General features: G+C 44.3%; 1 protein-coding gene and 1 non-coding gene across 3 annotated transcripts in view; one reads left to right on the top strand and one right to left on the bottom strand.

Annotated features, from left to right (window-relative positions):
- Positions 1-26,805, top strand: part of LOC126412375 (semaphorin-2A-like) — a 1,156,194-nt gene that overhangs the window by 808,106 nt on the left and 321,283 nt on the right. The gene's annotated exons all lie outside the window — the stretch shown is intronic.
- Positions 861-935, bottom strand: Trnap-cgg (transfer RNA proline (anticodon CGG)). The gene has a single exon. It is a non-coding gene; the product is annotated as a tRNA-Pro (tRNA).

Here is a 26,805-nt window from a genome sequence, read left to right as displayed (position 1 = left end):
TTGCTGTCTGTCCATATTCTCATCCTCCCTTCTCTTTCCACGTTATCACACTCATCCCATTAGAAGGCTGGCGATTCTTACACCTACAGCATTTCTTTCCACATTGTAATTAGTATATTTACCTAATTGAAATCATTCCAGGAGTTATGGATAAGCTTTTTCCGCATCGCTTTGCCCGCATAGGCACACATCAAATATATTTCACAAATATTTAACATACTTCACACGTATTTTAAACATATTTGACTTCTATGTCTAGCGAATTTCGCCCTCCAATTTTATTTTCACGCAACTCAACATTTATGACAGTGTATCTCCTGAGCTATGCGCCGTACTGTGATGTAATTGTGCAAGTATATCCAGTGGTACATGTGCCAGCTGTCTGTGAAATGTGTTGAGGATAGAGTTGTAGTGGAGAAGTAATAAATTAAAACGTCATGTATAATGCGGCAGCTTTTACTCGCATCTTAGTGTTTGATGTCACATCTCCTGAAGAGTGTCTTGTACAGTGATGCAATTTATTGGTGCATTCAGTGGTATATGTGAATTCTGTCTGCAAAATGTGTGACGAATACAGTTAGCAGTGAAGAAGTAATCAATTAAAACGTTATGCTTCATGTAACTGTTTTACTGCATGAACAGGGATAATGTAGTAACCAAAAAACTTTTTTTTCATCATTTCGTGGGGGTCGTCCGCGAGGAGTAGTTTCGTAAAGATGTGAAATTATGTGTAAAGTTTGTTGCATGTCTGTAAATTCTCTCAGTCACAAATACTGAATGACAGTACGGGTCCAGATTGAGATTTTCACTCTGCAGCGGAGTGTGCGCTGATATGAAATTTCCTGGCAGATTAAAGCTGTTTGCCGGACCGAGACTCGAACTCGGGACCTTTGCCTTCCGCGGGCAAGTGCTCTACCAACTGAGCTATCCAAGCACGACTCACGCCCCGTCCTCACAGCTTTACTTCTGCCAGTACCTCGTCTCCTACCTTCCAAACATTACAGAAGCTCTCCCGCGAAGGTTGCAGAACTAGCGCTCCTGAATGAAAGGATATTGCGGAGACATGGCTTAGCCACAGCCTGAGGGATGCTTCCAACGTGAGATTTTCACTCTGCAGCGGAGTGTGCGCTGATATGAAACTTCCTGGCAGATTAAAACTGTGTGCCGAACCGAGACTCGAACTCGGGACCTTTGCCTTATTTTGAAGTACGGGTATTCTCGTGTCCTGTGCTTCGCTGCTTTTTGACCCCCTCCACTCTCTTATAGGTGGGTAGTTCTTACCCCAACAGTGATTCTTCCCAGCCGGCCGGTGTGGCCGTGCGGTTCTAGTCTGGAACCGTGCGACCACTACGGTCGCAGGTTCGAATCATGCCTCGCGCATGGATGTGCGTGATGTCCTTAGGTTAGTTAGGTTTAAGTAGTTCTAAGTTCTAGGGGACTGATGACCTCAGATGTTAAGTCCCACAGTGCTCAGAGCCATTTGAACCATTTGATTCTTCCCAGATAGTAAACGATATGTGTACCAAGTTTGATCGAAATGGTCCAGTGGTTTAGGAGATGTGGCACATATAAACGTACATATACACATACATACCTACATGCATACATATGTAATTCCATTTTTATAATTTGCATGGATTCTCGATGACCATTTGTTGCCCTCCTTGGAAAATCTGCTTGATGAGTATGTCATGGAGACTCCCATCTTCCAGCATGACAACAGTTGTGTTCACAGGGTTGCATGCATGCGTTCCTGATGTGACGAACACCCAGACATCCTATCGCACCTGCACTGGCCCACGAAATGAACCTATGTTAATTAGCAGTTACTCAATGTGGTTGCTCCACGATGTCTAACCATAAATGAATAACCTGATCTGGTATGGCATACTTGAAGAAACTTCCTCACCGATTTGAAGCAATTATCGAAGGTGAAGTCGGTGTTAGACGGAATTAACTTAACGCCTCCTGGGGGGGGGGGGGGGGGGGGAGGAGGTGGGCAGCATTTTTCTTTGTCTGGTTTGCTTACTTTTATATTGTGTCACTCTCGCGTTAGCGCACCACGCCGTAGATGCAACGTATAGTAATAGATTGAACCTAACTAAAGAGAAGCGTAAGTGCGGCGCACGCTGGTGGGGTAAAACAGCGTGAATAGGCGCCCCGGCGCGCTAGCGTCCACTTCTAATTTACCGCCGCAAAAGCCAGGAGAGCGCAGGGCGCGATTCGTGTGGCAGCGGCCGCTGCAGCCACGCCCCGGCTCGGATTTACCACCGCTCAATGAGGATGGATGGCGGCTGCTAATAAAAATCTAAATACCGGCGATTTATGCGGGCCGGGTGGCGCAATCCCGCGCGGCGAGCGGGCGGGCCAGCGGGGGCGGCAATCCCATCCCACGCCGGCCCTGGAGCGCGGTAATGCCTGCGCCCGGCACGGACAGGTAGCCCGCGCAGACCCACCGCCGGGACACTAAATCAAATTTATCGCCACCGCGGCGACGGAGTAATTCCAGAAACCAATAGGCGGGGGCCCGGCCGCTCTTGTGCTCGCAGGCCGCGTTCGCGTCGCAAATCAGACGCGCCGGAACGCTGCCGAATCAGCTGCCTATTGGAAGCGTTACCCGTGTTCCCACTGGCGACAGCAGTCGTCCTCTTAATTCTGAAAACGCACTTACACCTCATATGTGGGAATTAGATCACCACCTCCTTGGCACCACTGAACACTTCCGAACATCCTACACTTCCCGTAAACTCCACTATAACGTCTCCACTGTTTCCCCCATAATCACAAATCATGGTGTACTTCCGCACTACATCAACACGTCCCACCCGCTCCATCCTTGCACACACTCCGTGTTCTCTTCCAGCACAGTATTAAGACCCACCCCCATTTCCTGACAACGATACCCGCCCTGACATCTACAGCCCCCCCCCCCCCCCTCGTTCGTCACCATCCCTTTCTTTCTCTCCTCCTCTTGACTTTGTCCTAATCGCTATACTATTTATCACTACTGCCCCGATTCCTGTGTATCCCCTTACCCATCCACCCACGTTGCACGTACAACCTAATCCACGTTATTCATATTTCTCCACAAAAATTTAAGGGGGGTAGGACGTCAAACGGGCCGACTTGGAGCAGGAGAGGCATCTCAGGACATTTTAATTTCCAGTGTCTATACTTTTAGAAATAAATTCATAAAACTTTGTCAGCATCGCCAGGAAGGATTCAGGATTCACACCCATTGCAGTGGGAGTTCGAAAACATAACAAAATAAATTTTTTTTACGTGCGAAATTTCATCATTTTTTCACTTACTAATGGCTGCATTTGTTGCTATAGGTACACTTTTCTTCATAAGTGAGAGAGATTCTTCGATGAATTTTGCACAGCATACATACCATTCTCAGAGATGTATGAAACTCTAGAATTTATTTAATGTATGAAAAAACGAATGAACTGTTATATTTTAAACCTCATGTTTAGAAAAAACACAAATTTTATAGTCAATTACCTCAATTTTTACCACAGTTTTTAATAGATTTGGAAAATTATAGAGTTTCACACACCTTTAAGTATGGTTTGTATGCTGTGCAAAATTCATCGAAGAATCTCTCTTACTTATGAAGAAAAGTGTACCTATAGCAACAAATGCTCCCATTAGTAAGTGAAAAAATGATGAAATTTCACACGTAAATAAATTACTTCGGTATGTTTTAGAACTTCCACTGCTATGAGTGTGAATTCTGAATCCTTCCTGGTCATGCTGACAAAGTTTTATGAATTTATTTGTAAAAGTATAGACAGTGGAAATTGAAATGTCCTGTGGTGCCTCTCCTGCTCCAAGTCGGCCCGTTTGATGCCCTACCCCCCTTAACCAGAGGACCAATCCACCTCCTCTCACCTCATTACTCACACTAAATGCAGGTCTCTGCTACAAACTGGGACTGAAGTTTAATACAGCGGACTGGAGTTTAATACAAATGGTTCAAATGGCTCTGAGCACTATGGGACTTAACATCTATGGTCATCAGTCCCCTAGAACTTAGAACTACTTAAACCTAACTAACCTAAGGACATCACACAACACCCAGCCATCACGAGGCAGAGAAAATCCCTGACCCCGCCGGGAATCGAACCGGGCGTGGGAAGCGAGAACGCTACCGCACGACCACGAGATGCGGGTTGAAGTTTAATACAGCGTGTTGCTTGTTTTAACTTTCTCGCAAGTCGTTATAACTGGTTTAAAGCCATACAACGTTTCTCTGTGTGTTATTAAAAATATCTACAATGAACGGCAACTTTTAATATATTTTTAAAATATTTATATGTAGTTCATACTTTTAAAAGTATCCTTTGAACTCCCTGAAGAGCCATTGCACGCCGATGCCCACGTTCGCCCCGTTTGAGGCTAGGGAATGAAATAACTCTAAACAGAAATAACGTTTATTAGGCTGATTCTTCGCAGACAGTTTATGTTTTCGATACGCCTTCCGTGCTGGTCACATTTTCAGAGAATGAAAGTAATCTGAAAGTACAGTATCTTGTAGGGCCATCTCCGCCATCCAAAACATCTGTAGCTACACGCTCCAAGTCAGCTTACGGTGAGTGGCGAAAGGTAATTCAGGTCCCACTGTCATTTACCTTCTACCATGTTCCAGTCACGAATGGTGTGCGGCATGAACGTCTGGTGGTAAGTGGCGTTTGAGCTTTAAACGCCGGCCTCGGTGACCGAGCGGTTCTAGGCGCTTCAGTCCGGAACCACGTGAGTGCTGCGCTCGCAGGTTCGAATTCTGCCTCGGGCATGGATGTGTTTGATGTCCTTAGGTTAGTTAGGTTTAAGTAGTTCTAGAGGACTGATGACCTCAGATGTTAAGTCCCATAGTGCTCAGAGCTATTAGAACCATTTCGAGCTTTAAACTCGTATCGCTTATTATGCACCAAGTACATGATAACTCCGTGCCTGCCTTTGGAGAACAAGCAACGTCGGTCTGAGACTGGCAACAGATGGGGTAGGGAATTAGCGTCCCATGAGTAGGCTCCTGTTGACACCACAATAGAAACGGCTACGTTTGGAGTGGTTTCGTGACCAGGAAGCATGGATCGCTGATGAAGGGAGTCGCACTGCGCTCTGCGATGGAACGCGGTTCTGCCCTACCCCGAATGACTATCGCTTGGGAGCATGGCGGCAACCTGTTTTGGAGAGGCACAGTGGGTTACCGCCGGCGTCATGGTACGCGATATGACTTCAGGACACGCCTAGTAGCGATTGTGGGAACTGTAAAAGCACAAAGGTACGTCACGGACATCCTACGTCCACATGGTTACCTCTCATGCGACATTACTGTTTTGCCACTTGTCAACATGGCAGTGCTCGTCCACACATCGCACGTGTCTATATGAGCTAGCTGCGTGACTTTAGGAGCTCCCGTTGCCAGTAGGATCTCCAGATCTGTACCCGACAGACCATGTGTGGGATCAGCTCGGACCTCAACTCCACCCCAGTGCGTATCCAGGATATCAAGGACCGTTTACATCAGTCGTGGTCCTGCTTGTCTCAGGAGAGAATATAACGGCATTATGAAACTCTTCCCGACCAAATCAGTGCATGCATCTGTACCACAGGGGGTGCAATATAATAAATGGACTCATGCTGTTAAGGTCAGTAAATATGGCTGGATTTTGTAATCACTGAAGTAACAATACATACTGTGGTGTCACCGCCAGACACCACACTTGCTAGGTGGTAGCCTTTAAATCGGCCGCGGTCCATTAGTATACGCCGGACCCGCGTGTCGCCACTGTCAGGGATAACAGACCGAGCGCCACCACACGGCAGGTCTGGAGAGACGTCCTGGCACTCGCCCCAGTTGTACAGCCGACGTTCATAGCAATGGTTCACTGACGAATACGCTCTCATTTGCCAAGACGATAGTTAGCATAGCCTTCAGCTACATTTGCTACGACCTAGCAAGGCACCGTATTCAATTGATATTTATTATGTGAAGCATGTATCATCAAGAGAGATGTTCTACAATTGTGGATTAAAGTTAAGTATTATATCAACTACTTACTTTGTTTGCTACTATTAATTCCCTTAAATGTTCCGGACCTCGCGCCAGTCAGCGTGTAATTAAACGCGTGCATTTCGGCCTCCTCTAGAAACACAGTGTTGGCTCTTCTGCCAACACTACACATACCGTCACAACTTGTGAAGTTTCAATTTCTCTCCTAGACCTTTTCTGGGTGCTTCACTTTTCATGCCAAGCAGTGCAGTTAATGTGACGCTGCCTGAAAATAACAATGGTTTCGATGTACTTAAAGAGAGTCTGAAAACAGTTTTCTTTATACTCGGATTTAAAGTCATTGTCAAATGAAACGGTTTTCGTGGATAGGCCCATGCTTTATTTGAAATAAATAATTACTTTACACGATAGGCTAATTTTGGCGCGTAGGTTATTTTGAAGTGAACACGAGTTTACGTTCGGTATAACACCTTAATATATGATATGGAATGTAAGAGGCTAAAATTATGTGGCTTATTGCACTCAGATTTAAGTCTCAGGCGGCCACCGCAACAGTCCCACAGTATCGTGTCATAGCACGAAGCACGTTCTTATACTCCTACGTACCCTGCCGTAAAACAGTAACAGTAGTGACAAATAATATGTGGCCTTCCATTTGCTACTCGTATATATGTACTGTTCGTAGTTACTCCAATACGATCTATGTACACTACTGGCCCTTAAAATTGCTACACCATGAATAAATACAGATGATAAACAGGTATCCGTTGGACAAATATATTATACTAGAACTGACAAATGATTACATTTTCACGCAATTTGGGTGCATAGATCCTGGGAAATCAGTGCCCAGAACAACCGCCTCTGGCCGTAATAACGGCCTTGGTACGACTGGGCATTGAGTCAAACAGAGCTTGGATGGCGTGCACAGGTACAGCTGCCCATGCAGCTTCACCACGATACCACAGTTCATCAAGAGTAGTGACTCGCTTATTGTGACGAGCCAGTTGCTCGGCCACCATTAACCAGACGTTTTCAATTGGTGAGACATCTGGAGAATGTGTTGGCCACGGCAGCAGACGAACATTTTCTGTATCCAGAAAGGCCGGTACAGGACGTGCAACATGCGGTCCTGCATTATCCTGCTGAAATGTAGGGTTTCGCAGGCATTGAATGAAGGGTAGAGCCACGGGTCGTAACACATATGAAATGTAACGTCCACTGTTCAAAGTGCCGTCAATGCGAACAATGGCACCCCGTACCATCACGCCGGGTGATACGCCAGTATGGCGAAGACGAATACACGCTCCCAATGTGCGTTCACCGTGATGTCACCAAACACGGATGCGACCATCATGATGCTGTAAACAGAACCTGGATTCATCTGAAAAAATGACGTGTTGCCATTCGTGCACCCAGGTTCGTCGTTGAGTACACCATCGCAGGCGCTCCTGTCTGTGATGCACCGTCAAGAGAAACCGCAGCCACGGTCTCCGAGCTGATAGACCATGCTGCTGCAAACGTCGTCGAACTGTTCGTGCAGATGGTTGTTGTCTTGCAGATGTCCCCATCTGTTCAAACGTCTCCATCTGTTGACTCAGGGATCGAGACGTGGCTGCACGATCCGTTACAGCCATGCGGATAAGATGCCTGTAATCTCGGCTGCTAGTGATACGAGGCCGTTGGGATCCAGCACGGCGTTCCGTATTACCCTCCTGAACCTACCGATTCCATATTCTGCTAACAGTCATTGGATCTCGACCAATGCGAGCAGCAATGTCGCGATACGATAAACCGCAATGGCGATAGGCTACAATCCGACCTTTATCAAAGTCGGAAACGTGATGGTACGCATTTCTCCTCCTTACACGAGGCATCGTAACAATGTTTCACCAGGCAACGCCGGTCAACTGATGTTTGTTTATGAGAAATCGGTTGGAAACTTTCCTCATGTCAGCACGTTGTAGGTGTCGCCACCGGCGCCAGCCTTGTGTGAATGCTCTGAAAAGCTAATCATTTGCATATCACAGCATCTTCTTCCTGTCGATTAAATTTCGCGTCTGTAGCACGTCATCTTCGTGGTGTAGCAATTTTAATGGCCAGTAGTGTATTATTGGCTGACATCTCACAGCCTCCTCTGCGGTTACGTTCCATACCGCCGTGCCGGAGCTCGATGTTACAACGGAACATAAAGAAGGAATTTATTCATCACTAACTGGTACGCAGTCTTTGTATTTACATCTGTATGTACTTTGTATAGTCTAAGAGGTGGTTTGCCACTCACTGGCTCGTAAACTGTGTAAGTGATAATTTAAGTATTCCGTATTGTGTAAGACGCGTGTTGTAGAGCGTTAATTTCTTTAAAGAACGTGAAGAGTGGTAGAGAGCGCATAAAAATTTCAAAAAAATATATATTTTACGTGCGGAGAAATAAATATAATTTCGAATAATGAACGGATTGCGGCAAGGGAGTACTACTGAGTACCGCACAGTGCACGCTTATAGTACTTGTGTCTTTCATGGGACTTATTAATTGACAGATATTGCAATGATTAGCACTTAATACGTAGTCTAGCGGAGAGCTAAAATTGTAGAGGAAGACAGAGATTCGAATAATTTACGCTACAAATAGTTGCGAAAACTGGATGCGGCTGCTTGTCTGTGATAAGAGTTTGGTTTAATATGCGCGCCCATCTCGACACACTGTGCGTCAGAACACTAAAATCACTATCCCCTCTAAAAGAAGAAAATAACACGTAAAGTAATTCTGGCGCAGAAGGCAAAAAAGGGAGTAAAACTTAATTTGGTTTTCGTTGGCCCGCACGAAATAACAATAGAAAATTATGTCTTTTAACAGGTGCGTTACAATGTGCTCTTAGCGACATAGCTGTAACAAGTACATCCTTACGAAAAAATCACAGGAGCCTAATTTATCGCTTACATTTCTGACATTTTAATTTAGTTTTTTAGCAATTCTGGAAGCCACGCAGGTTGAGTGACAGTGACACGTTGCAAGACATATTACGCCTCATAATTCTTTGGAAACCGATGCGACTGCATTACGAGAAATGTCATTCCGCGTTTAGTGGCGGATATCGTAAATCAGACGCTATTGCAGAGCTGCTTTCGACGTGCGCGCGTGAATTTCGGCCGCAGTGTTTTCGACGTTCACCCGTCCCCTCTGACCGTTATATACGCGCCCCAATCAATTCCGATTGCCTGTCACTGGTGTACGTGACAACAACAGGCTCCATCTGCTACCCACCGGCATCATTATAGTTAGCTGCTCGTTTTATCACTGAATGGGTCTGTTACGCTTAGTAGCACTGGCGATTTCAATGATTACGATCCAGGCGATCAAATGTCGTTTTTGGAGACTCATCTGCTCGTAATGCTGTAGACTACGCTGTGTTTCTCGTAAATTATGAAAGCATGTATCATTTTGTTCGTCAAAATTGAGACAGTGTGAAGCAGAAATCGAATTAAACGTTCACTAAATTCCACAGTCTTCTCGTATGATGTGAAATACCATGGATGAAAGCAGAACGATGAACTCATTACATGTAGATTTTCGGATGTCTTCAGTTCATTACATTTGCTGAGGTGATAACCTAGGATATCTGCTGTATAGATCTGTGACTGCACTGAGAAGTTATTGTACGCTGAACACTACACACTGTGTCCTGAGGGAACCATCCCATCACAAAAGTAACTTCGAGTGTGCCTGAAGGACGTATACTACAGTAGAAGTATAATACGACCAGTGTTGAATATGATGATTCAGGACTTCACTGGCGTCCCTTTGAGGGACTGTGGTGATCACATGTAGAGGATATTTTTCTTCCTAAGGAACATATCGTTTCCGAACGATATTTTTGCAGTTACGGGTGCGACGTCTTGGTGTCCAACACTTCGAGGCAACACGTAGTTTTGTTCAAATGGTTCAAATGGCTCTAAGCACTGAGGTCATCAGTCCCCTAGACTTAGAACCACTTAAACCTAACCAACCTAAGGACATCACACACATCCATACTCGAGACAGGATTCGAACCCACAACCGTAGCAGCAGCGCGGTTCCGGACTGAAGCGCCTAGAACCGCTCGGCTACAGCGGCCGGCTGTAGTTGTGTGGTCGTTGTGACACTTCTGAATCTTCATTATGCCTCACCAGTTGTTATTTTACTCATTCATGTAATGATGTAAAATTATTATATGCACTGTATTAGAAGTTAATACGCTTCGTCATCAAGCACCTTTGCTCGTAAATCGCCGTGTCACGGATTGTGCGGCAGGTTCGAGTCCTCGCTCAGGCATGGGTGTGTGTGTTGTTCGTAGCATAAGTTAGTTTAAGTCAGTTTAAGTAATGTATAAGTCAAGGGACCTGTGACCACAGCAGTTTGGTCCCTTAGAAATGCACACACATTTCAACATTTCATTACATCGAGACGTTTGTGCATGTGGACGTGCCGCAATACGCCTCCTTAACGCATTTCATATGTGCTCCATGGGAGTTAAGTCGAGGGAACAACAAGCCAGTCCATTTGCTGAATATCCTCTCGTTCCAAGAGCTCCTCCTCTTCCACCATCACCACCACCACCACCACCACCACCACCACCACCACCACCACGACTACCACCTGCGCTGTTCGATTTGGTCGCGTGTTGTTATCCACTTAAAATGAAGTCAGGGCGGAATGCACGCCTGAATAGACGTACATGGGGAAGGAGTACAGTGTCACAATGACTGGTGAGTGCACAGTGTTCAAAGATTTAGAGCCCAATGCACTCATGCATCATTACGCCAACTCACACCATAACACTCGGATTACCAAAACGATCATGCTCGACATTGTTCCTAGGTGCATTACATGTTCCCACATCTCGCCATATGAGGGTGCGTCTAGCCATTATCAAACAAGATGTGATCTTTTACGGTTATATACCAATACGAAAAATAGGAGCATATTAAATAACCATCTATTACATTACGCTCAAGTATAAAAATTCTAAGAATGTGTAGAATACAAGTGAGTACTGGCACAGACTACTGTGTAATATGGACAAAATAACTGACGAATGTGATGAACAAGCAAAAAAAAAGGGTGGGGGAGGGAGGAACAGAGGGGAGTTAAGATTCAGTGGAATGAGGGTAGGGAACAGTTATACTATTTACAACAAGTTCATTATTTCACAGTGTGCAAGCCTGAATAATGGAACTGTAAACTGACCATCAAAGGTTAAGTCTAGATTCCGTGATTAGTGTTTATTGATACCCAGAATTCCATGTAGTGTTAGTTTCCTGTTTTTATTCGCTTTATACAGAGCGTCACATGTAGCGTCGTAAGAATGGCATATTCCATAAATGTGATCATCGAGTGTTGTCAGTGTAACGCGGGAGGACGTTTCTTCGATATAAAAAATACGATACTCGTATGTTCCACTATTTTTTATGCTAACTATTCATCCTCTCACGTTGTGTTAATATTAGTGGACCTGACGATGATTTAAGGTCAGACATAGTCGAAAATAACAAAGGTTATTACTATGACAGTGTCTGGCGGTTTTAAGATGCTGTTTCATAGATAACTGACACTACGAAAATCTGTAAACTAGTGTAAACTGTGTGTGGAAGTTACAAATCCTGCAAAATGAAATTTCCAGCGACCAACACATTTTGGAATCGCTTAGAGCTTGGAGCTATGCAGTAGTTTATGCCACAATTTTACTGCGTATGTTTCTCTTGAAAGTTATCAGAAATCAAATGAGATGAAATGCATTTTGTGGACAAATAATGTGCAACAGGGGTATGTAAATTGTTTTCATGATTAGATAAATGTGTTCGACAGAGTGGACTCGAATATCCTCCTGAAGACTGGAAAGGTATTGGTGTAGACTCCACACAAGAGAGAGAGGGCGGTAGCAAGGATGAGCCAGTGGAAATATTGCACGAGATGTTAGACGCAGAAGGTTTTTTGTCATCAACGCATTTCTATACAGGATTTATTCTTAAGTTCTTCGGAGGTTGCAGAAGATGAATGCGCAAAAACCACAGGACATACAGTAAAACGGCACGTACATTATCAGTGGAGAGAGCATTCCTTCAAGCTTCGATTCGTAAAAGGCGTATGGCGTAGCTACAGAGCGCACCATTATGGGTCAGATGTGCGCACACGTCATCCGCTCTCGTATTGTCGCATCGAATTAGTTCGCACCTGCGCGTAGGCAGCTCAATAAACGGACTTCCAAAGCGGACTTCTGTCGTTCCATGTGCACGCAAATCGAACGGACATATTTATCGTCCACGAATGGTTCCCATGTCGAGTTCCTGTAACGCTCTGTCCACTGATATGTGTCTATTTTCTGTTTGCCCTGTAATTTCCTCCATGTAGTCTCCTTACGAAACCCCGGAGGTACTTACGAATAACCTTGTATTTATGCTGAGGAACTAACAGGTAAGGCAAAGCATGAAAAAGGAATAGTAGTAGAAGGAGAATGGACAAGGACAATTAAGTACGGAGATAATCAAGAGAGTTGGGTGAATCAGACGAATTTATGATGGAGAGGACCGTGAAAGTGGGGAAAGCGTATGGAATAAGATTAATCAAGGAAAGACCAAAGAGAAGAGGATCAGGAAACATGAAGGAAGCAAAGTAAAGCAAGTAAAATCATTTAAGCTCTGAAGATGTTTGGTGCTAGAAAACAGAAACTGTGTGGAAGGAAAAAGGACATAGATAAACTATGGGTTAAAGAGCTTTTGAAAAGATGAACGATTTGTCAACGACAAGCATTTTGATAGAAATAAAATATATATTCTCCAAGTATTTCATGTAAGGTGTAGTACTGTATGGCAGCGAATCATCGACAGTCAAAAAAGGAAGAGGAAAAGTACACTACTGGCCATTAAAATTACTACAACAAGAAGAAATGCAGATGATAAACGGGTATTCATTACATTATACTAGAATTGACATGTGATTACATTTTTAAGCAATTTGGGTGCATAGATCCTGAGAAATCGGAACCCAGAACAACCACCTTTGGCCGTAATAACGGCCTTGATACGCCTGGGCATTGAGTCATAGAGCTTGGATGGCGTACAGCTGCCCATGCTGCTTCAACACGATACCACAGTTCATCAAGAGTAGTGACTGGCGTATTGTGATGAGCCAGTTGGTGGGCTACCATTGACCAGACGTTTTCAGTTGGTGAGAGATCTGGAGAATGTGCTGGCCAGGGCAAGAGTCGAACATTTTTTGTATCCAGAAAGCCCCCTTACAGGACCTGCAACATGCGGTCATGAAATGTAGGGTTTCGCAGGGATCGAATGAAGGGTAGAGCCACGGGTCGTAATACATCTGAAATGTAACGTCCACTGTTCAAAGTGCCAACAACGCGAACAAGATGAGACCGAGACGTTTAACCAATGGCACCCTATACCATCACACCGGGTGATACGCCAGTATGGCGATGACGAATACACGCTTCCAATGTGCGTTCACCGCGCTGTCGCCAAGCACGGATGCGACCATCATGATGCTGTAAACAGAACCTGGATTCATCCGAAAAAAATGACGTTTTGCCATTCGTGCACCCAGGTTCGTCGTTAAGTACACCACCGCAGGCGCTCCTGTCTGTGATGCAGCGTCAAGGGTAACCACAGCCATGGCCTCCGAGCTGATAGTCTATGCTGCTGCAAACGCCGTCGAACTGTTCGTGCAGATGGTTGTTGTCTTGCAAACGTCCCCATCTGTTGACTCAGGGATCGAGACGTGGCTGCACGATCCGTTACAGCCATGCGGAGAAGATGCCTGTCATATCGACTGCTAGTGATTCAAGGCCGTTGCGATCCAGCACGGCGGTCCGTATTACCCTCCTGAACCTACAGATTCCTTATTCTGCTAACAGTCATTGGATCTCGACCAACGCGAGCAACAATGTCGCGACACGATAAACCGCAATCGCGATAGGTTACAATCCGACCTTTATCAAAGTCGGAACGCATTTCTCCTCCTTACACGAGGCATCACAACAACGTTTTACCAGGCAACGCCGGTCAACTGCTGTTTGTGTATGAGAAATCGGTTGGAAACTTTCCTCATGTCAGCACGTTGTAGGTGTCGCCACCGGCGCCAACCTTGTGTCATTGCTCTGAAAAGCTAATCATTTGCATATCACAGCATCTTCTTCCAGTCTGTGAAATTTCGCGTCTGTAGCACGTCATTTTCGCGTGTGTAGCAATTTTAATAGCCAGTAGTGTACTTTGATGGGTTTCAAATGTGCTTGTCGGGCAAAACAAAACGAAAAAAAAAGTTCAGTGGAATGACATAATGGGGAATGAAAAACCGTACACCCGGGAATAGGATAGGGACGAAAACAAGTCGAGACTGCAAAAATGTGAAAACATCTTTGCTGAGACTTATACTACGAAGGAACTGCTTATAACGACGAGCCATTGCAGGAAAGATGATAGGAAAGACATGGAGAGGAATAGGATGTCCTTGAATGTCGGATGGCATTAAAAATAGACGAAGCTAGCGGCAGGTAATGAAGAAACACGGGATAGAAGAAGATGGCGAGCATCCAGTCGATGATATCTGCCGAAATCAGATATAACAAGAAAAAGAATGTGTCAGGAATTTGACTGTTATTGTTTGTAGCTCTTTTCTGCTTCGCCTGATAAGAAGCAATAGCAATGATCTCTCAGAGAAGTGTTACGTTATAGAGCAAGCTGGCAGGCGGTGCAGTAACGGGGCCTCGGAAAGGTCTCTGCTGCAAACGGCGCCGTGTCTTTCGCTGTTGACACTGGTCGGCGGTCGCAGGAGGAGAGGGCGCAGGGATGAGTTGGGGGGTGGGCTGGCGGGGGTGGGGAAGGAGTGAGAGTGGGCTGGGGTACCTTGTTTACTCGTCGTGTCGCGCTGCCGCCATTACTGGCAACGGCGGAAGGGCCGCGCGCCACTTAGCGGACCCCGTACATATATGTGTATGTGTGTGTGTGTGTGTGTGGGTGTGTGTGTTCCACCCCCTGCCCCACCCCCTCTCGCTACCACGCCACCCTGTATTAGGCTTTTAGCTGGCGGAAACTGCCAGTCCCCACGGTGTCCACCCGCAATCTCGGACACGCTTTCTGCCGCTCGCGGTCCAACCATAACCGGGCAAAATGGCAGTGCAGAGTGTAACAGTTGCCCGGAAGAGTTTAGAGGTGCTAGATTGGGCACCTGGGATGACACTTTTATGTCGAATGGCTACATCCACGTCCAACAGCAAGTTTCTTCGAAGCAGGAAACCAGCATTGGGGTGTTTCTAAGCTTTAAGCACGAGGCAGGTCATATGGCGGAGGGAACTGAGCCTGCCCTCGCACTAGACCCGTCATATGACGGAGGACTGAAAGCGTTCCGTCACTAAGAGGCTATTTTAAAAGCTATTCAGTATTATCCACGTATAAAAATAACTCAGCCCATGAAAATTTGAGCCCTCCCGTTCTGTGCTTTTCTCATTTTTTTGCTATGTTGTTTCTGTGTCACCAGACGTATGTTGAAATTATCAATTGCGAGCCGGCCGCTGTGACTGAGCGGTTCTAGGCGCTTCATTCCGGAACCGCGCTGCTGCCACGGTCGCAGGTTCGAATTCTGCCTTGGGCATGGATGTGTGTGATGTCCTTAGGTTGATTAGGTTTATGTAGTTCTAAGTCTAGGCTGACTGATGACCTCAGATGTAAAGTCCCATAGTGCTTAGAGCCATTTGATGAATTACGGACACATTTCCGTTGATTTTTGGTTTGTCTCCAGACTGTCGACCAATAATCAAATGAAATATAACCATTATATTAATATTACTGATAATGGATGCTGTTGAATTCCGTAACTGTTTCTTTAAGCTACCAGCCACGAAAGTGATTGTAATAACCTGAAGATCAGCACAAACCGGAAACCTGTCGTTCTTTAAATAAATCTGTTCCGGCGTAAAAGTCAAGTGCCGGCACCACGAGCGCTTGCACCAAAGTCAGGAACAGAAGAGCAGAGAGGGCTGTGAAAAAGACGTCAGCCAATAGTACACTAACCGGCCCTTCTCTAGGACAACACCTAGGCGGCCTCTAGGAGAAGAGAACATAAAGCGCCGCGCCGTCTGGCTGCGGCCCCGTTGAAGCCCAGCTGCTTCTGCCGATCCGCGTATTAATATGTAGCGCAGCCAATGAGATTGCTGCTAACGTAGAACCTTTTCTCCTCGCGGATCACGCTCGCGCAGTGATACCTGAACGCGCAAGGTATTATAACAAGTGTACAGACCTCCGATTAGTCAGTCTGCATTTGTCTGCACCAGTCTGTAGTCAAGTTTCAGTCTGCGCCTAATAAGATTACCATATTCCTCTACAAAGCCATGAAGATAAATGAATAGACGCTTTGTCAAGTATCAGAGGTATGTGAGAATAAGATTAACGTACCAAGACCAAAGGAACTTCAGATTGTCAATTGTAAACAGCATCCAGAACCAAGTTAAGTTATTTTTATGCTTGTTATTATTTTAATAAATGTGTGTGAAAATTAATCAAGTTCTGTTTAAAGTTGGTCACCGTCAATCTGCTACTATAAGCGTGCAAGTGGTATTTCTATCGTCTGACCTAATGGCAGAAGATATACACGCCACGATAAGACCACGAGACAGCCCGCATCTCGTGGTCGTGCGGTAGCGTTCTCGCTTCCCACGCCCGGGTTCCCGGGTTCGATTCCCGACGGGGTCAGGGATTTTCTCTGCCTCGTGATGGTTGGGTGTTGTGTGCTGTCCTTAGGTTAGTTAGGTTTAAGTAGTTCTACGTTCTAGGGGACTGATGACCATAGATGTTAAGTCCCATAGTGCTCAGAGCCATTTGAACCATTTTTTTGAACCACGAGACATATTGCTGACATTCGCCTACTTCGTTAGAGCGACAAGTCAAATAATCTGAAGGTGTGTGTACGGAAGGTCTTACAGTATGCACACCACAGTATTGTTACACTTATATTAGGAGTTGTGAATACTGAAGAGATTTTCTTATTTTGTCTGTCGGCCATTGCTTGCGGCACACCACTGCAAAATCTCGAAGTTAAGTATTGTCATTTATCTTACTGTAATAAAAATTCATGAATACGATTTGCTTGAATTGTTGTCTAGCGATCCGATAAAGCAGGTTTCCTAGGCACCCCCATATTCGACGAGTAGACAGGACACAACAAAATCTTAAGTGGTAGCGGATTTGCTTTAACATAACTCAGTATAATTATAGCTACGATAGATTGTATACACATTGCGCAACACAATTAAAAGGTTAGTGTTTCGAAACTCTCGGGCCCGGAGACGCTTCAAACAGATAGATGTCGACACATCCGGAAAGAGATAGAGCTCCTAAGTATGGCTACTGATGCCATACTGGGACCGAATTTCACCACAATTTTGTCCAACGCCACCGTGAAAGTGTTATAAGATGAGATGATTGTCACACTTCCACTAACCCACAAAAAAATGAAATGAAATGAGCGTATGGCATTGTTGGCCGGGAGGCCCCATGCGGGGGAGTTCGGCCGCCGTATTGGAAGTCGTTTTTAGTTGACGGCACTTCGGCGACTTGCGGGTCAATGACGATGAAAGACACACAACACCCAGTCCCTTGACGGGAATCGAACCCACGCCCCCTGCGTGATAAGCGGAAACGCTACCGCCACGCTACGGAGGCGGACAATAAACCACATTTCACTCCTTTTGACGCTTCTGCGATGGAGGTCAGATCTGCGACTCGCGGCGTTAAGATCACGCGATTTTTTTTATGAATTGGCGAGGAACACAATTCAGACACAACGCCGCTCAGAATCGTCATGAAAAAGCCTCAGGGGGTGGCGTAAAGGGCATCAATGAATACACTTTTACGCTGGGGCGTTGATTCCCATATATATCGCAGTCGATAATGACAATTCGCAATGCGATGAGCAACAGGACGATGTTCATGACAACATTAAACACTGCTCTGGCAGTCGCGTCCCCCCCCCCCCCCCGCACTCCTCTCCTGCCACCCCCCTCCCCTCCCCGGACGATTCAACCCGTCTCTAAGGATATCGTGGGAATTTTACAATTGAAGCGTGGCATCAAATCCTAACATACAGGAATGTTCAGGGTCGATACGATTCTGCTGAAGGATAATGCCCGCCCAATTGTTGCCAGGGTTGTTTCGACTATACTGTACAAGTTTCGCTGAAAAGCCCTTACGTAGCCTCCATACAGTTCCGATCTCTCCCCGCGTGATTTATGTGGAGCCCTGAGGAAAGACATTTGTGGCTGTCGATTTGCTTCGGACGTAAAGGTGCACGCCTATGTGGCATCATACTTTTCCATGAAGGCTTTACCATTTTTTCTCACGGAGGGAGAAATGTACTAAGAGTTATGGCGATTACTTTTGAAATATTAAACAGTTTACTGTAGTTATTTTCCGTCGTCTCCTTTTAATTTGACTGCCCCTTATATTTCTGGAGGTATGACGTCATAAATAGTGAAACTCGTGGAAAATTCTTAAAGCGAAACTGTCGAAGCTCTTTTATGCATGGGAATTAGATCCTTTAAGGAGGGTAGGACGTCAAACGGGCCGACTTGGAGCACGAGATGCACCACAAGACATTTCAATTTCCAGTGTCTATACTGTTACAAATAATTTGATAAAACTTTGTCCACATGACCAAGAAAGATTCAGAACTCACACTCATAGCAGTGGAAGTTCTAAAACGTAACGAAGTAATTTTTTTTACGTGTGAAATTTAATCATTTTTTTCACTTATTAATGGCAGCATTTGTTGCTATAGGTACACTTTTCTTCATACGTAAGAGAGATTCTTCGGTGAATTTTGCGCAGCATACAAACTTTTTTTTAAAGGTGTATGAAACTATAGAATTATCAAATCTATTAAAAACTGTGGTAGAAATTGAGGTAATTAACTATAAAATTTGTGTTTTTTCTGAACATGAAGTTTAAAATGCAACAGTTCATTCGTTTTTTCAAAAATTAAATAAATTCTAGAGTTTCATACACCTGTGAGTATGGTATGTATGCTGTGCAAAATTCATCGAAGAATCTCTCTAACTTATGAAGAAAAGTGTACTTATAGCAACAAATGCAGCCATTAGTAAGTGAAAAAATAATGAAATTTCGCACGTAAAAAAATTTATTTTGCTATGTTTTCGAACTTCCACTGCAATGGGTGTGAATCCTGAATCCTTCTTGGTGATGCTGACAAATTTTTATGAATTTATTTGCAAAAGTATAGACACTGAAAATTAAAATGTCCTGAGATGCCTCTCCTGCTCCAAGTCGGCTGGTTTGACGGCCTACCCCCCTTAAAGAAACTGGGGTTGGGGCATTACTGATTGCTGGCAGTTAATTGAATTAGCCCCCGAATTGAAGAAGCGGCGCAACAAATATATATTTTTTTTACATATAAAATACATAAACATCGCCAGAGGAACAGTATGTTTGCGGCATTATGAAGCGGAAGCGATGTTTTGCTTTGTTAATAACAACAATAATAACGTTTTTTCATACTTTTGATGATTTTGCATAGTGGTACAGACACACAAGCTTGCAATGCGCCACGCAGAATAAAAGTAATATGAGATAGAACCAAATTATATATCAATACAATTAAAATATTTAGATTTAGTTCTCCCACACGTTTCTTCAGTTCCAGAGTTACACTGATACCACTTCTTTCACATTACGATGTTAACAAAGATTTATTGAAATTGGGGAAAAGGTTTTCAAGCTAACTCATGAAAAGTTTAGTACTCTAGGAATGCCGTGATATGTGGATTCTTCATTCATTCTCATGTTTTGTTGCAAATTCCTCATCTTGAAGAGGCAGCTGCGTTGAAGCTTTGCAGCGTCGTCAGTATCTGACGATTTCAAAATACGAAACCAAGAATGTGAAGTTTTTGATAGCTGCCCATGCCTGTGGAAATAGAATCCCATGAGTCAGCTACGATAGGCATATTTGAGGACTGGCACTCGATCGTCAATCACGGTGTGGCGAAGCATAAGTGACACGAATGTAGCTATCGCTGCAGAAAGAACTAAGGACTTCATTCGAGGTCTCCTGCTTCCCTAGTGGAGGTGCGTGTTCGAATCCCAACACCGACGTTGATATTAACTTCCAGTTTGTTATTATTTTTTATTGTTTTTGCTTTTCCTCAGTGATTAACGGAATAGACATGTGAATATGGTGATAAAAATAAATGGATGCAGACCGAAAATACAAGCTGAGATAACTGAATAGCTGCGTAGCCGAAACCAAACATATAAAGAAATGAAAACCAAGGAAAACGAGAAAAATACAGTAGCGAATGGTATAAAAAGTAAGTCAAGTCAGATACTAAGCCCTGTGGGTATGGAGGTATTTACAAACAGAGCAATAGTTCGGATGCGGCAAGGATCTAGAAAGAGTTAAATTGCGTCCTTGTGCAGTAAACATCCCGGAATTACCTTAAGTGGGTTAGAGAAACCTCAATACATAGAAAAAGTTTAAATCTGAATCGGCATGGAGTTATTCAAACCTGTTATGAAGCCTTCATCCCGTAAAGTGTCTTTTGTCCTTGTGAACCATGTGATGTGGCGCAAATCCTATCCTCTTTCTCAGCCTCTTTGTGTATGTATCTTAGTTTGACTGTGTAGTGCATTCGAGGACTGCAGCACGAATAGGCCTACCTCATTTGAAGACACCGGCTGACCTTCCCCCCTCCCGCCAACTCTCTGCCCCGGGCCACCACAGCCCCTTATACTTCCCTTGATGGGGTATAAGCTATCCTTCTTCTATATATCACACCTCTAAATCGCCTATGTATCGCTAACCCTCCGACCTATGATTAACGTTGCCGGGTAATGGCCAACGCGCCGTTACGGGGGTATACGTATAGCTTGGCTTTGGTATGCATGTGTTTGAATGCTTAGTAAGTGGGCTTGCTCCGTAATGGAGCATGTTGCTCCCGTATTCAGCTGCTAAGCACTTCGAGAACTCCGAGCCCCCCCTCCCACCACCTCCACGGCCTCTGTCGCAGTGGGGGAGACGTTATTGCCGTTGCTTTACTGATGTATGGAACCGATCGTATAAACTGGCGCCTGTCTGAAACGAGAGATCGAACTCGAGACTGCAATTCTCGAGGTACAGCTTCTATTACCATTGTATGCAGTATTAAATAACTTCGAATGTTCATTAATTCTTTAAGATACGAAATGTTCTATCCTACATAAAAATGAAATACGTCAGTATGTACCCTTTGGGAATAGTAATCAATAAAACTGCTCATTTTATTATTTACTTATAAGACCCCTGTCAATTATGGGGTTGTAAACATTGATATCAATAACCAGCAGCACAATATATGTGCTGTAAAAGTTTTAAAAAATTAGCAGCTAATTAGCAGTATCAACGTTGTTAGTAAACAAACGCCTTCAAGAGGAAGACATTTTCCGAAGGACCGGAGTTCACAATCAACTTAGACCAGGCGTGTAAAACAACATTTGCTGCCACTGCGATATGAGAGTCAGATTGACGGCTTTCTTCATCTTCAGAGCTGATTTTGTGTTCAGCTAGCGTTTGTCACCTGGGAATTTACACTTTTGATATTTTCTGATGCAAACGACGTTAAGTCAGTAACATGTACTACGTTATAACGCACGAAATCGGTACAGGAGTCGTATGAAGCATATACACAACTTGTTTTCTTCCAGGCCGTGCGTGTAAACAAACAGATTATCGTGACTTCAGTTACTGGTTAGATCTAATTTTACTGCTTATGCGCTGTGAAACGCTTTTTTAAAAAATGAAAATTGAACATTGCAGATAATACTGTTTCACAAATTATCTCTAAATTGTTACCCGCTAAGTTACTCAATTGTTTGCTGATATCTGAAGCCTGCCACCTTAGAAACATAAAAATGGTGTTCGCACTTATCAGAGAAACTATTGTTAATGTATTCATACTTACAAATTCGATTGTTTATAGTAAATAAGGTAGTAAACGGAATTTGAGGCCAGCGGTATATATAGCTACCAGTGTAGCTTAAAGGGTCAAACACCAAGGATAAAAATGTTTGTGAAAAGAAGCAGGTCCTGTCTTAAAATCCATTCTGCGTTAGCACCAATGAGGGTTTCGAGTGTTACATTCCAAATTCTGAAATAAAATATTTATTTCTGAGTGAGTTATTACTATTTTTGCAGAATTGTTGAACAGCGTAGGGTAGAACTACTTAATCATCATAAACACTGCTCCAGTGATATGAAGAGAAAAGGCAGACTGAACAATGGAAATCGAAACTGATATTTAGCGTGTTCTTATATGGAGGGAAAAGTAACTGACGACGTTATAAGTAAGGAGTATCTAAAGCACAAGGTAGCAAATTAAGGACAGCGTATCTGAAAAAAAAAAAAACGAGAAATGATAGCATGAATGTAAAATTCAGTGTTAGCAAGTCTTTTCAGAAAGTATATGTCTGGAGTGGAACTTGAACGATAAAAAGCACACAGACAAGAAGAGAATAGAAGCTTTTAAAATGTGTTGCTATGGATAACTCTGAAGATTAGAACGGTAGTTCGGATAACTGATGAAAAGGTACTGAATTGAATAGGGAAGAAAAGAAATTTATGACAGCACTCGATTAAAACAAGGCATTCCCTTTCTCCTGTACAATCGAAATAGTGCCCAGCATACAGACACCGGTATTCGTAGACTTCTTCGTAACACAGCGATCCCTTCGGTCATCCTTTGCAGGTGTACTGATTTGACCTTTTTGAAGAAAATATTGATTGTTTGACAGGACACATACGTAGGACTGAAGGCATAGTTAATTTGGTAATTGAGGGAAGTGTGAGGGGTAAAAATAGTAGAAGGAAATCACTTAATCGAACAGTACTGGGTCTCTTCGCCAATTTATGTTTTTTTCCTTTGTTTTAATTTTAACACCTAACATAATAAGGTGGGCCGGCAGCGGCAATATTATGTCCTTCTTCGGCCACAAACAGTACAAATAGAATCAAGGAAGACACAGAAAAACAAAACAAAATGGTGGACAAAAACAGCAGACACATGAGTAAAAAACACGAAGCCGTTCACAGGTGTAGAAAAATAAAAAACGGTGAGCACTGTACACGAACACTGATGACTGAGATGACACATGTGAACGATGGAGCGTGGGCGGTGAAAACACTGAAGCACAAACACGACACACACACGAGACACTGATGGCGATGATCTCCGGCGCGCGAATGTTCACTTGACGTGTGCGAGTCCGGGGACCTGCCAAAGGGGGAAAGATGGGGGAGGAGGGAGAGGGGAGAGTATAGATGCCAGTGGCAAAGGATTTCGGGGGGGGGGAGGAAAGAAGGTACATGGGGGTAGGGGAAGCCTGGGCGGAGGAGGGGGGAGGAAGGAGGAGGGAGAGAGGGTGCCGTAAGGAAAAAACACAGGGTGTGGAAGGGGAGGATCAAAGTTGCCAGGTTCCATGCGACTGCTATCGACGTCGGACGGCAACTTGCAGTTCTTTTGCCAACGTAACGGCCTCAGGGGGGTGTTATCAGCACATGATACCACATACTGCAAACAGGAACAGCATATAACACTCCCTTCAGCTACTCCCTAAAATATGAAATAGTTGTCCGGTTCTCTTGTCCATAGACAAGAGCTCATCCCCCCCTCCCCCCCCGTTCCTAAATGTGTGGGCAATGAGAGATAAACAAGAAATTGTGCTTTGGTTAAGGACCACTCCTCAGAGCATGTTTATTATCAGAGCAATCACAAATGCAAATACTGAGATTTCATAAAGGAAACACACCTCAAAGATTTTTCATTGCTTTTCTGGTGCTGTTCCGGCCCGTTTTAAGGTAAATATTTGGCGTGAAGCGATTCATCAAGGTACGTTAAGCTGTATGTACGGTCTGACAGCTGCATCAGCGAAGTGCGTGCTGTGGAGAGAAGGGGAGAGAGAGAGGTTGTACCTGTGGGGAGGCTGCATCCCGCGGCGGATATGAGGCAGGCGGGGGCGGCGCTGACGCAGGCGTGTAGTGGAGGCTGGAGGTTGGAGGCGGCCTAAGTGCTGGCGCCTCGAGTGGCCGCGCTCTTGCTAGGGGCGGGGGCGGCGCGGCGCCGAGAGGTGGGAATAATGGTGGCGCACTCCTGCGGCGGCTGTCACCCGCAGCAATTATCACGCGCCGGCTCTGCTGCGGACAGCCAACGCACTGCCGCGCCGATCCCACCGAGCGTCGATGACCGCCACAAACCGGAGTGCTTACAGGTGTCACAGAAAGTAACTTCAGCACCACAGCAAATAACTTCACCACCAAATACGATGTTGTCACTAAGCAATGGTATTAGGACATATGTTGTTTTCAGTATAAGCTCGCCAGACAAAATACACTGTCTGATCAAAAGTATCCGGACATTCCTGTGTAATGACTAACTAGTGGCTAGATGTTACGAGAGGCGGACAGTCAGTATAAATGTAGGCTGGGAGTATTTTGAAACATTCCCTTAGAAAAATTAAGAATTACTGTGCTGATGAACCTCTTACGTTATTGGATTTTCCAACAGCTGAGCAGAACTGAACGTACTCAAGACATTTCTCTCTTTACTTATTCTGATCAACACTAAACCGACACACAGTATTTTTAGCGCAACGCAGTCTGAGTTTCAATAATCCCTACCAAAGAATGGCCCTGACTAACAATAACCTACACCTTTCATGAATCACTTACCTCACAAAAATCTTCGTTGCTCGAACTACTGCAATACAGCGAGCGCCAATACTGCCAGCTAAATAAAAGATTCCAACTACTGAAGGCACTAACTGCTGGTAGGCATAGTTAGAAATGAAAGATTTGGATAGAGAACAAACAATATATTTACTTTAATAGTGTTCAAAAAGCATAATATATATATCAGTTCATGACATCCAGTCTTACAAATTTACTCTTTCTGATGGACACACGTCCAGATCATCTGCTCTCAAAGCTCCGCCATCTCTCTCCCCACATCCACCACTGCTGGCGGCTCACCTCCAACTGCGCAACGCTACGCGCTGTTTACATCCAACTGCCCAACACTACAATAGCGAATATTCCAACAATGCAAACCAGCCACAGACTGCACACAGCACAGTCAGTGATTTTCATACAGAACGCTACGTGGCGTTACCAACATAAAAACCTAAACAGCCTACTTACATAGCCCCCATTCTCGCCACAAAACATTTTACAAACTGTTTTGGGCAGTGGTCAATACAGATTTGAAAAAAAAATTCATAATTACAGTAACAAAGATATCAAATGCACACACTTATTGATACATTGTTGGTCAAAAGCAAAGATTTTCTCACAGTCCTGATCATTCATCACAGTAGTAATTGCATTGCACAAAGTCTGATCAGAAAAAGAAAATGCACTTGGAAGTAGTGGATTTCCATGCAGTCTTGAAGTAGTGTTGTCTCCTAACGGAAAAAGACAGTGCTGTCTCTTGACATGCAGACAAGTAATGGGCCACAATAGAGCAAACCCACAGCAGAGTCAGGTTTGAAGAATATTGGTAGGTAGGTCATCACAGAGCAGACCCACTGTAGCCCTGGTAGAGAGTATGGTATTGGTAGGCCATCAAAGGTGCAGATCCACTGCAGTCCTCGTAGAGACGGCCAGGTGCCATCTGTTGCGACTGTGAAGGTGCACAATCACCATCGAAGAGTCTTGCGGACAATATAGCAAGTCCATAAACCACCACTTGTGCACTCACAAAGTTTTTGGAATTATTCTTAGAACCAGCAATGCTGTTAACCAGTCTCTTGCTGAATTATCAACACACGTCCAGATCGTCCGCTCTCAAAATTCTGCCATCTCTCTCTCCACATCCACCACTGCTGGCGGCTCACCTCCAACCGCGCAACGCTACGCGCTGTTCACATCCAACTGCCCAACACTACAATAGCGAATATTCCAACAATGCAAACCAGGCACAGGCTGCATCATGAGACCGCAATGAAAATAATTTCTGCCGATCCATCTACCAAGGGATGTTAGTTTTAGATGATGTGTCACCTGACGATTGGAACATGGACCCGCAGTACTGTTAGAAAGTAGCGATCCCTGTGGTCAACGGAACTTCTTCCAGAATGAGGAAAGGTCATTTTCAAGAATGCCTACATAACGGAGCCTTGTAAGACGTCGGGATGACAGTTCAATTAACTGATTGTTTATCACATCACACCACACACAGACGTAGAAGCGGCTTTGAAAATGTGTCTCCACAAAGACATGTGAGTTTTCGTTCGATAAATAAACTCATTTCATATGGAATACAAACAAGCAAAATGAAAATTTGTTTGTGACCAACTGTATTTCTGTAACAACTGAAAACTGCATTTGTGTCCTATCAAACTATCAATACCTTCTTCGAAAAGGTCAAATCAGGACACCTGCAAATGTTATACGTAACAGTTTATTCGAATTATTCGGTATCTACACTTCCTGATGTATTTACTACTTTTTCATAAATATACAGAATGTTAGAGTACTAATTACAGGTATTATGATATATCTTACTGTGTGGCCAATTCAGTGTGTTAGTTGTTTTTCGTCTCTGTCTGACCGGCCTCCTGCGAACACATCACATAATTTACTTCCTGATGTTTTCTGCAAAACCGTAACTGCGCCATGTAGTGGAATACGCCTGTCGGTATCGACATTCCAGTTTGTGTCCACGAGTCCACACTTCATACCTGCCCTACCGTCCAGGAGAGAA

The sequence above is a fragment of the Schistocerca serialis genome, chromosome 7 (genome assembly GCF_023864345.2).
Source record: "Schistocerca serialis cubense isolate TAMUIC-IGC-003099 chromosome 7, iqSchSeri2.2, whole genome shotgun sequence".
In the NCBI taxonomy this organism is placed as follows: Eukaryota; Metazoa; Arthropoda; class Insecta; order Orthoptera; family Acrididae; genus Schistocerca; species Schistocerca serialis.
The sequence above is the reverse complement of the archived record's forward strand: the minus strand, read 5'-3'. Positions and strand labels throughout refer to the sequence as shown.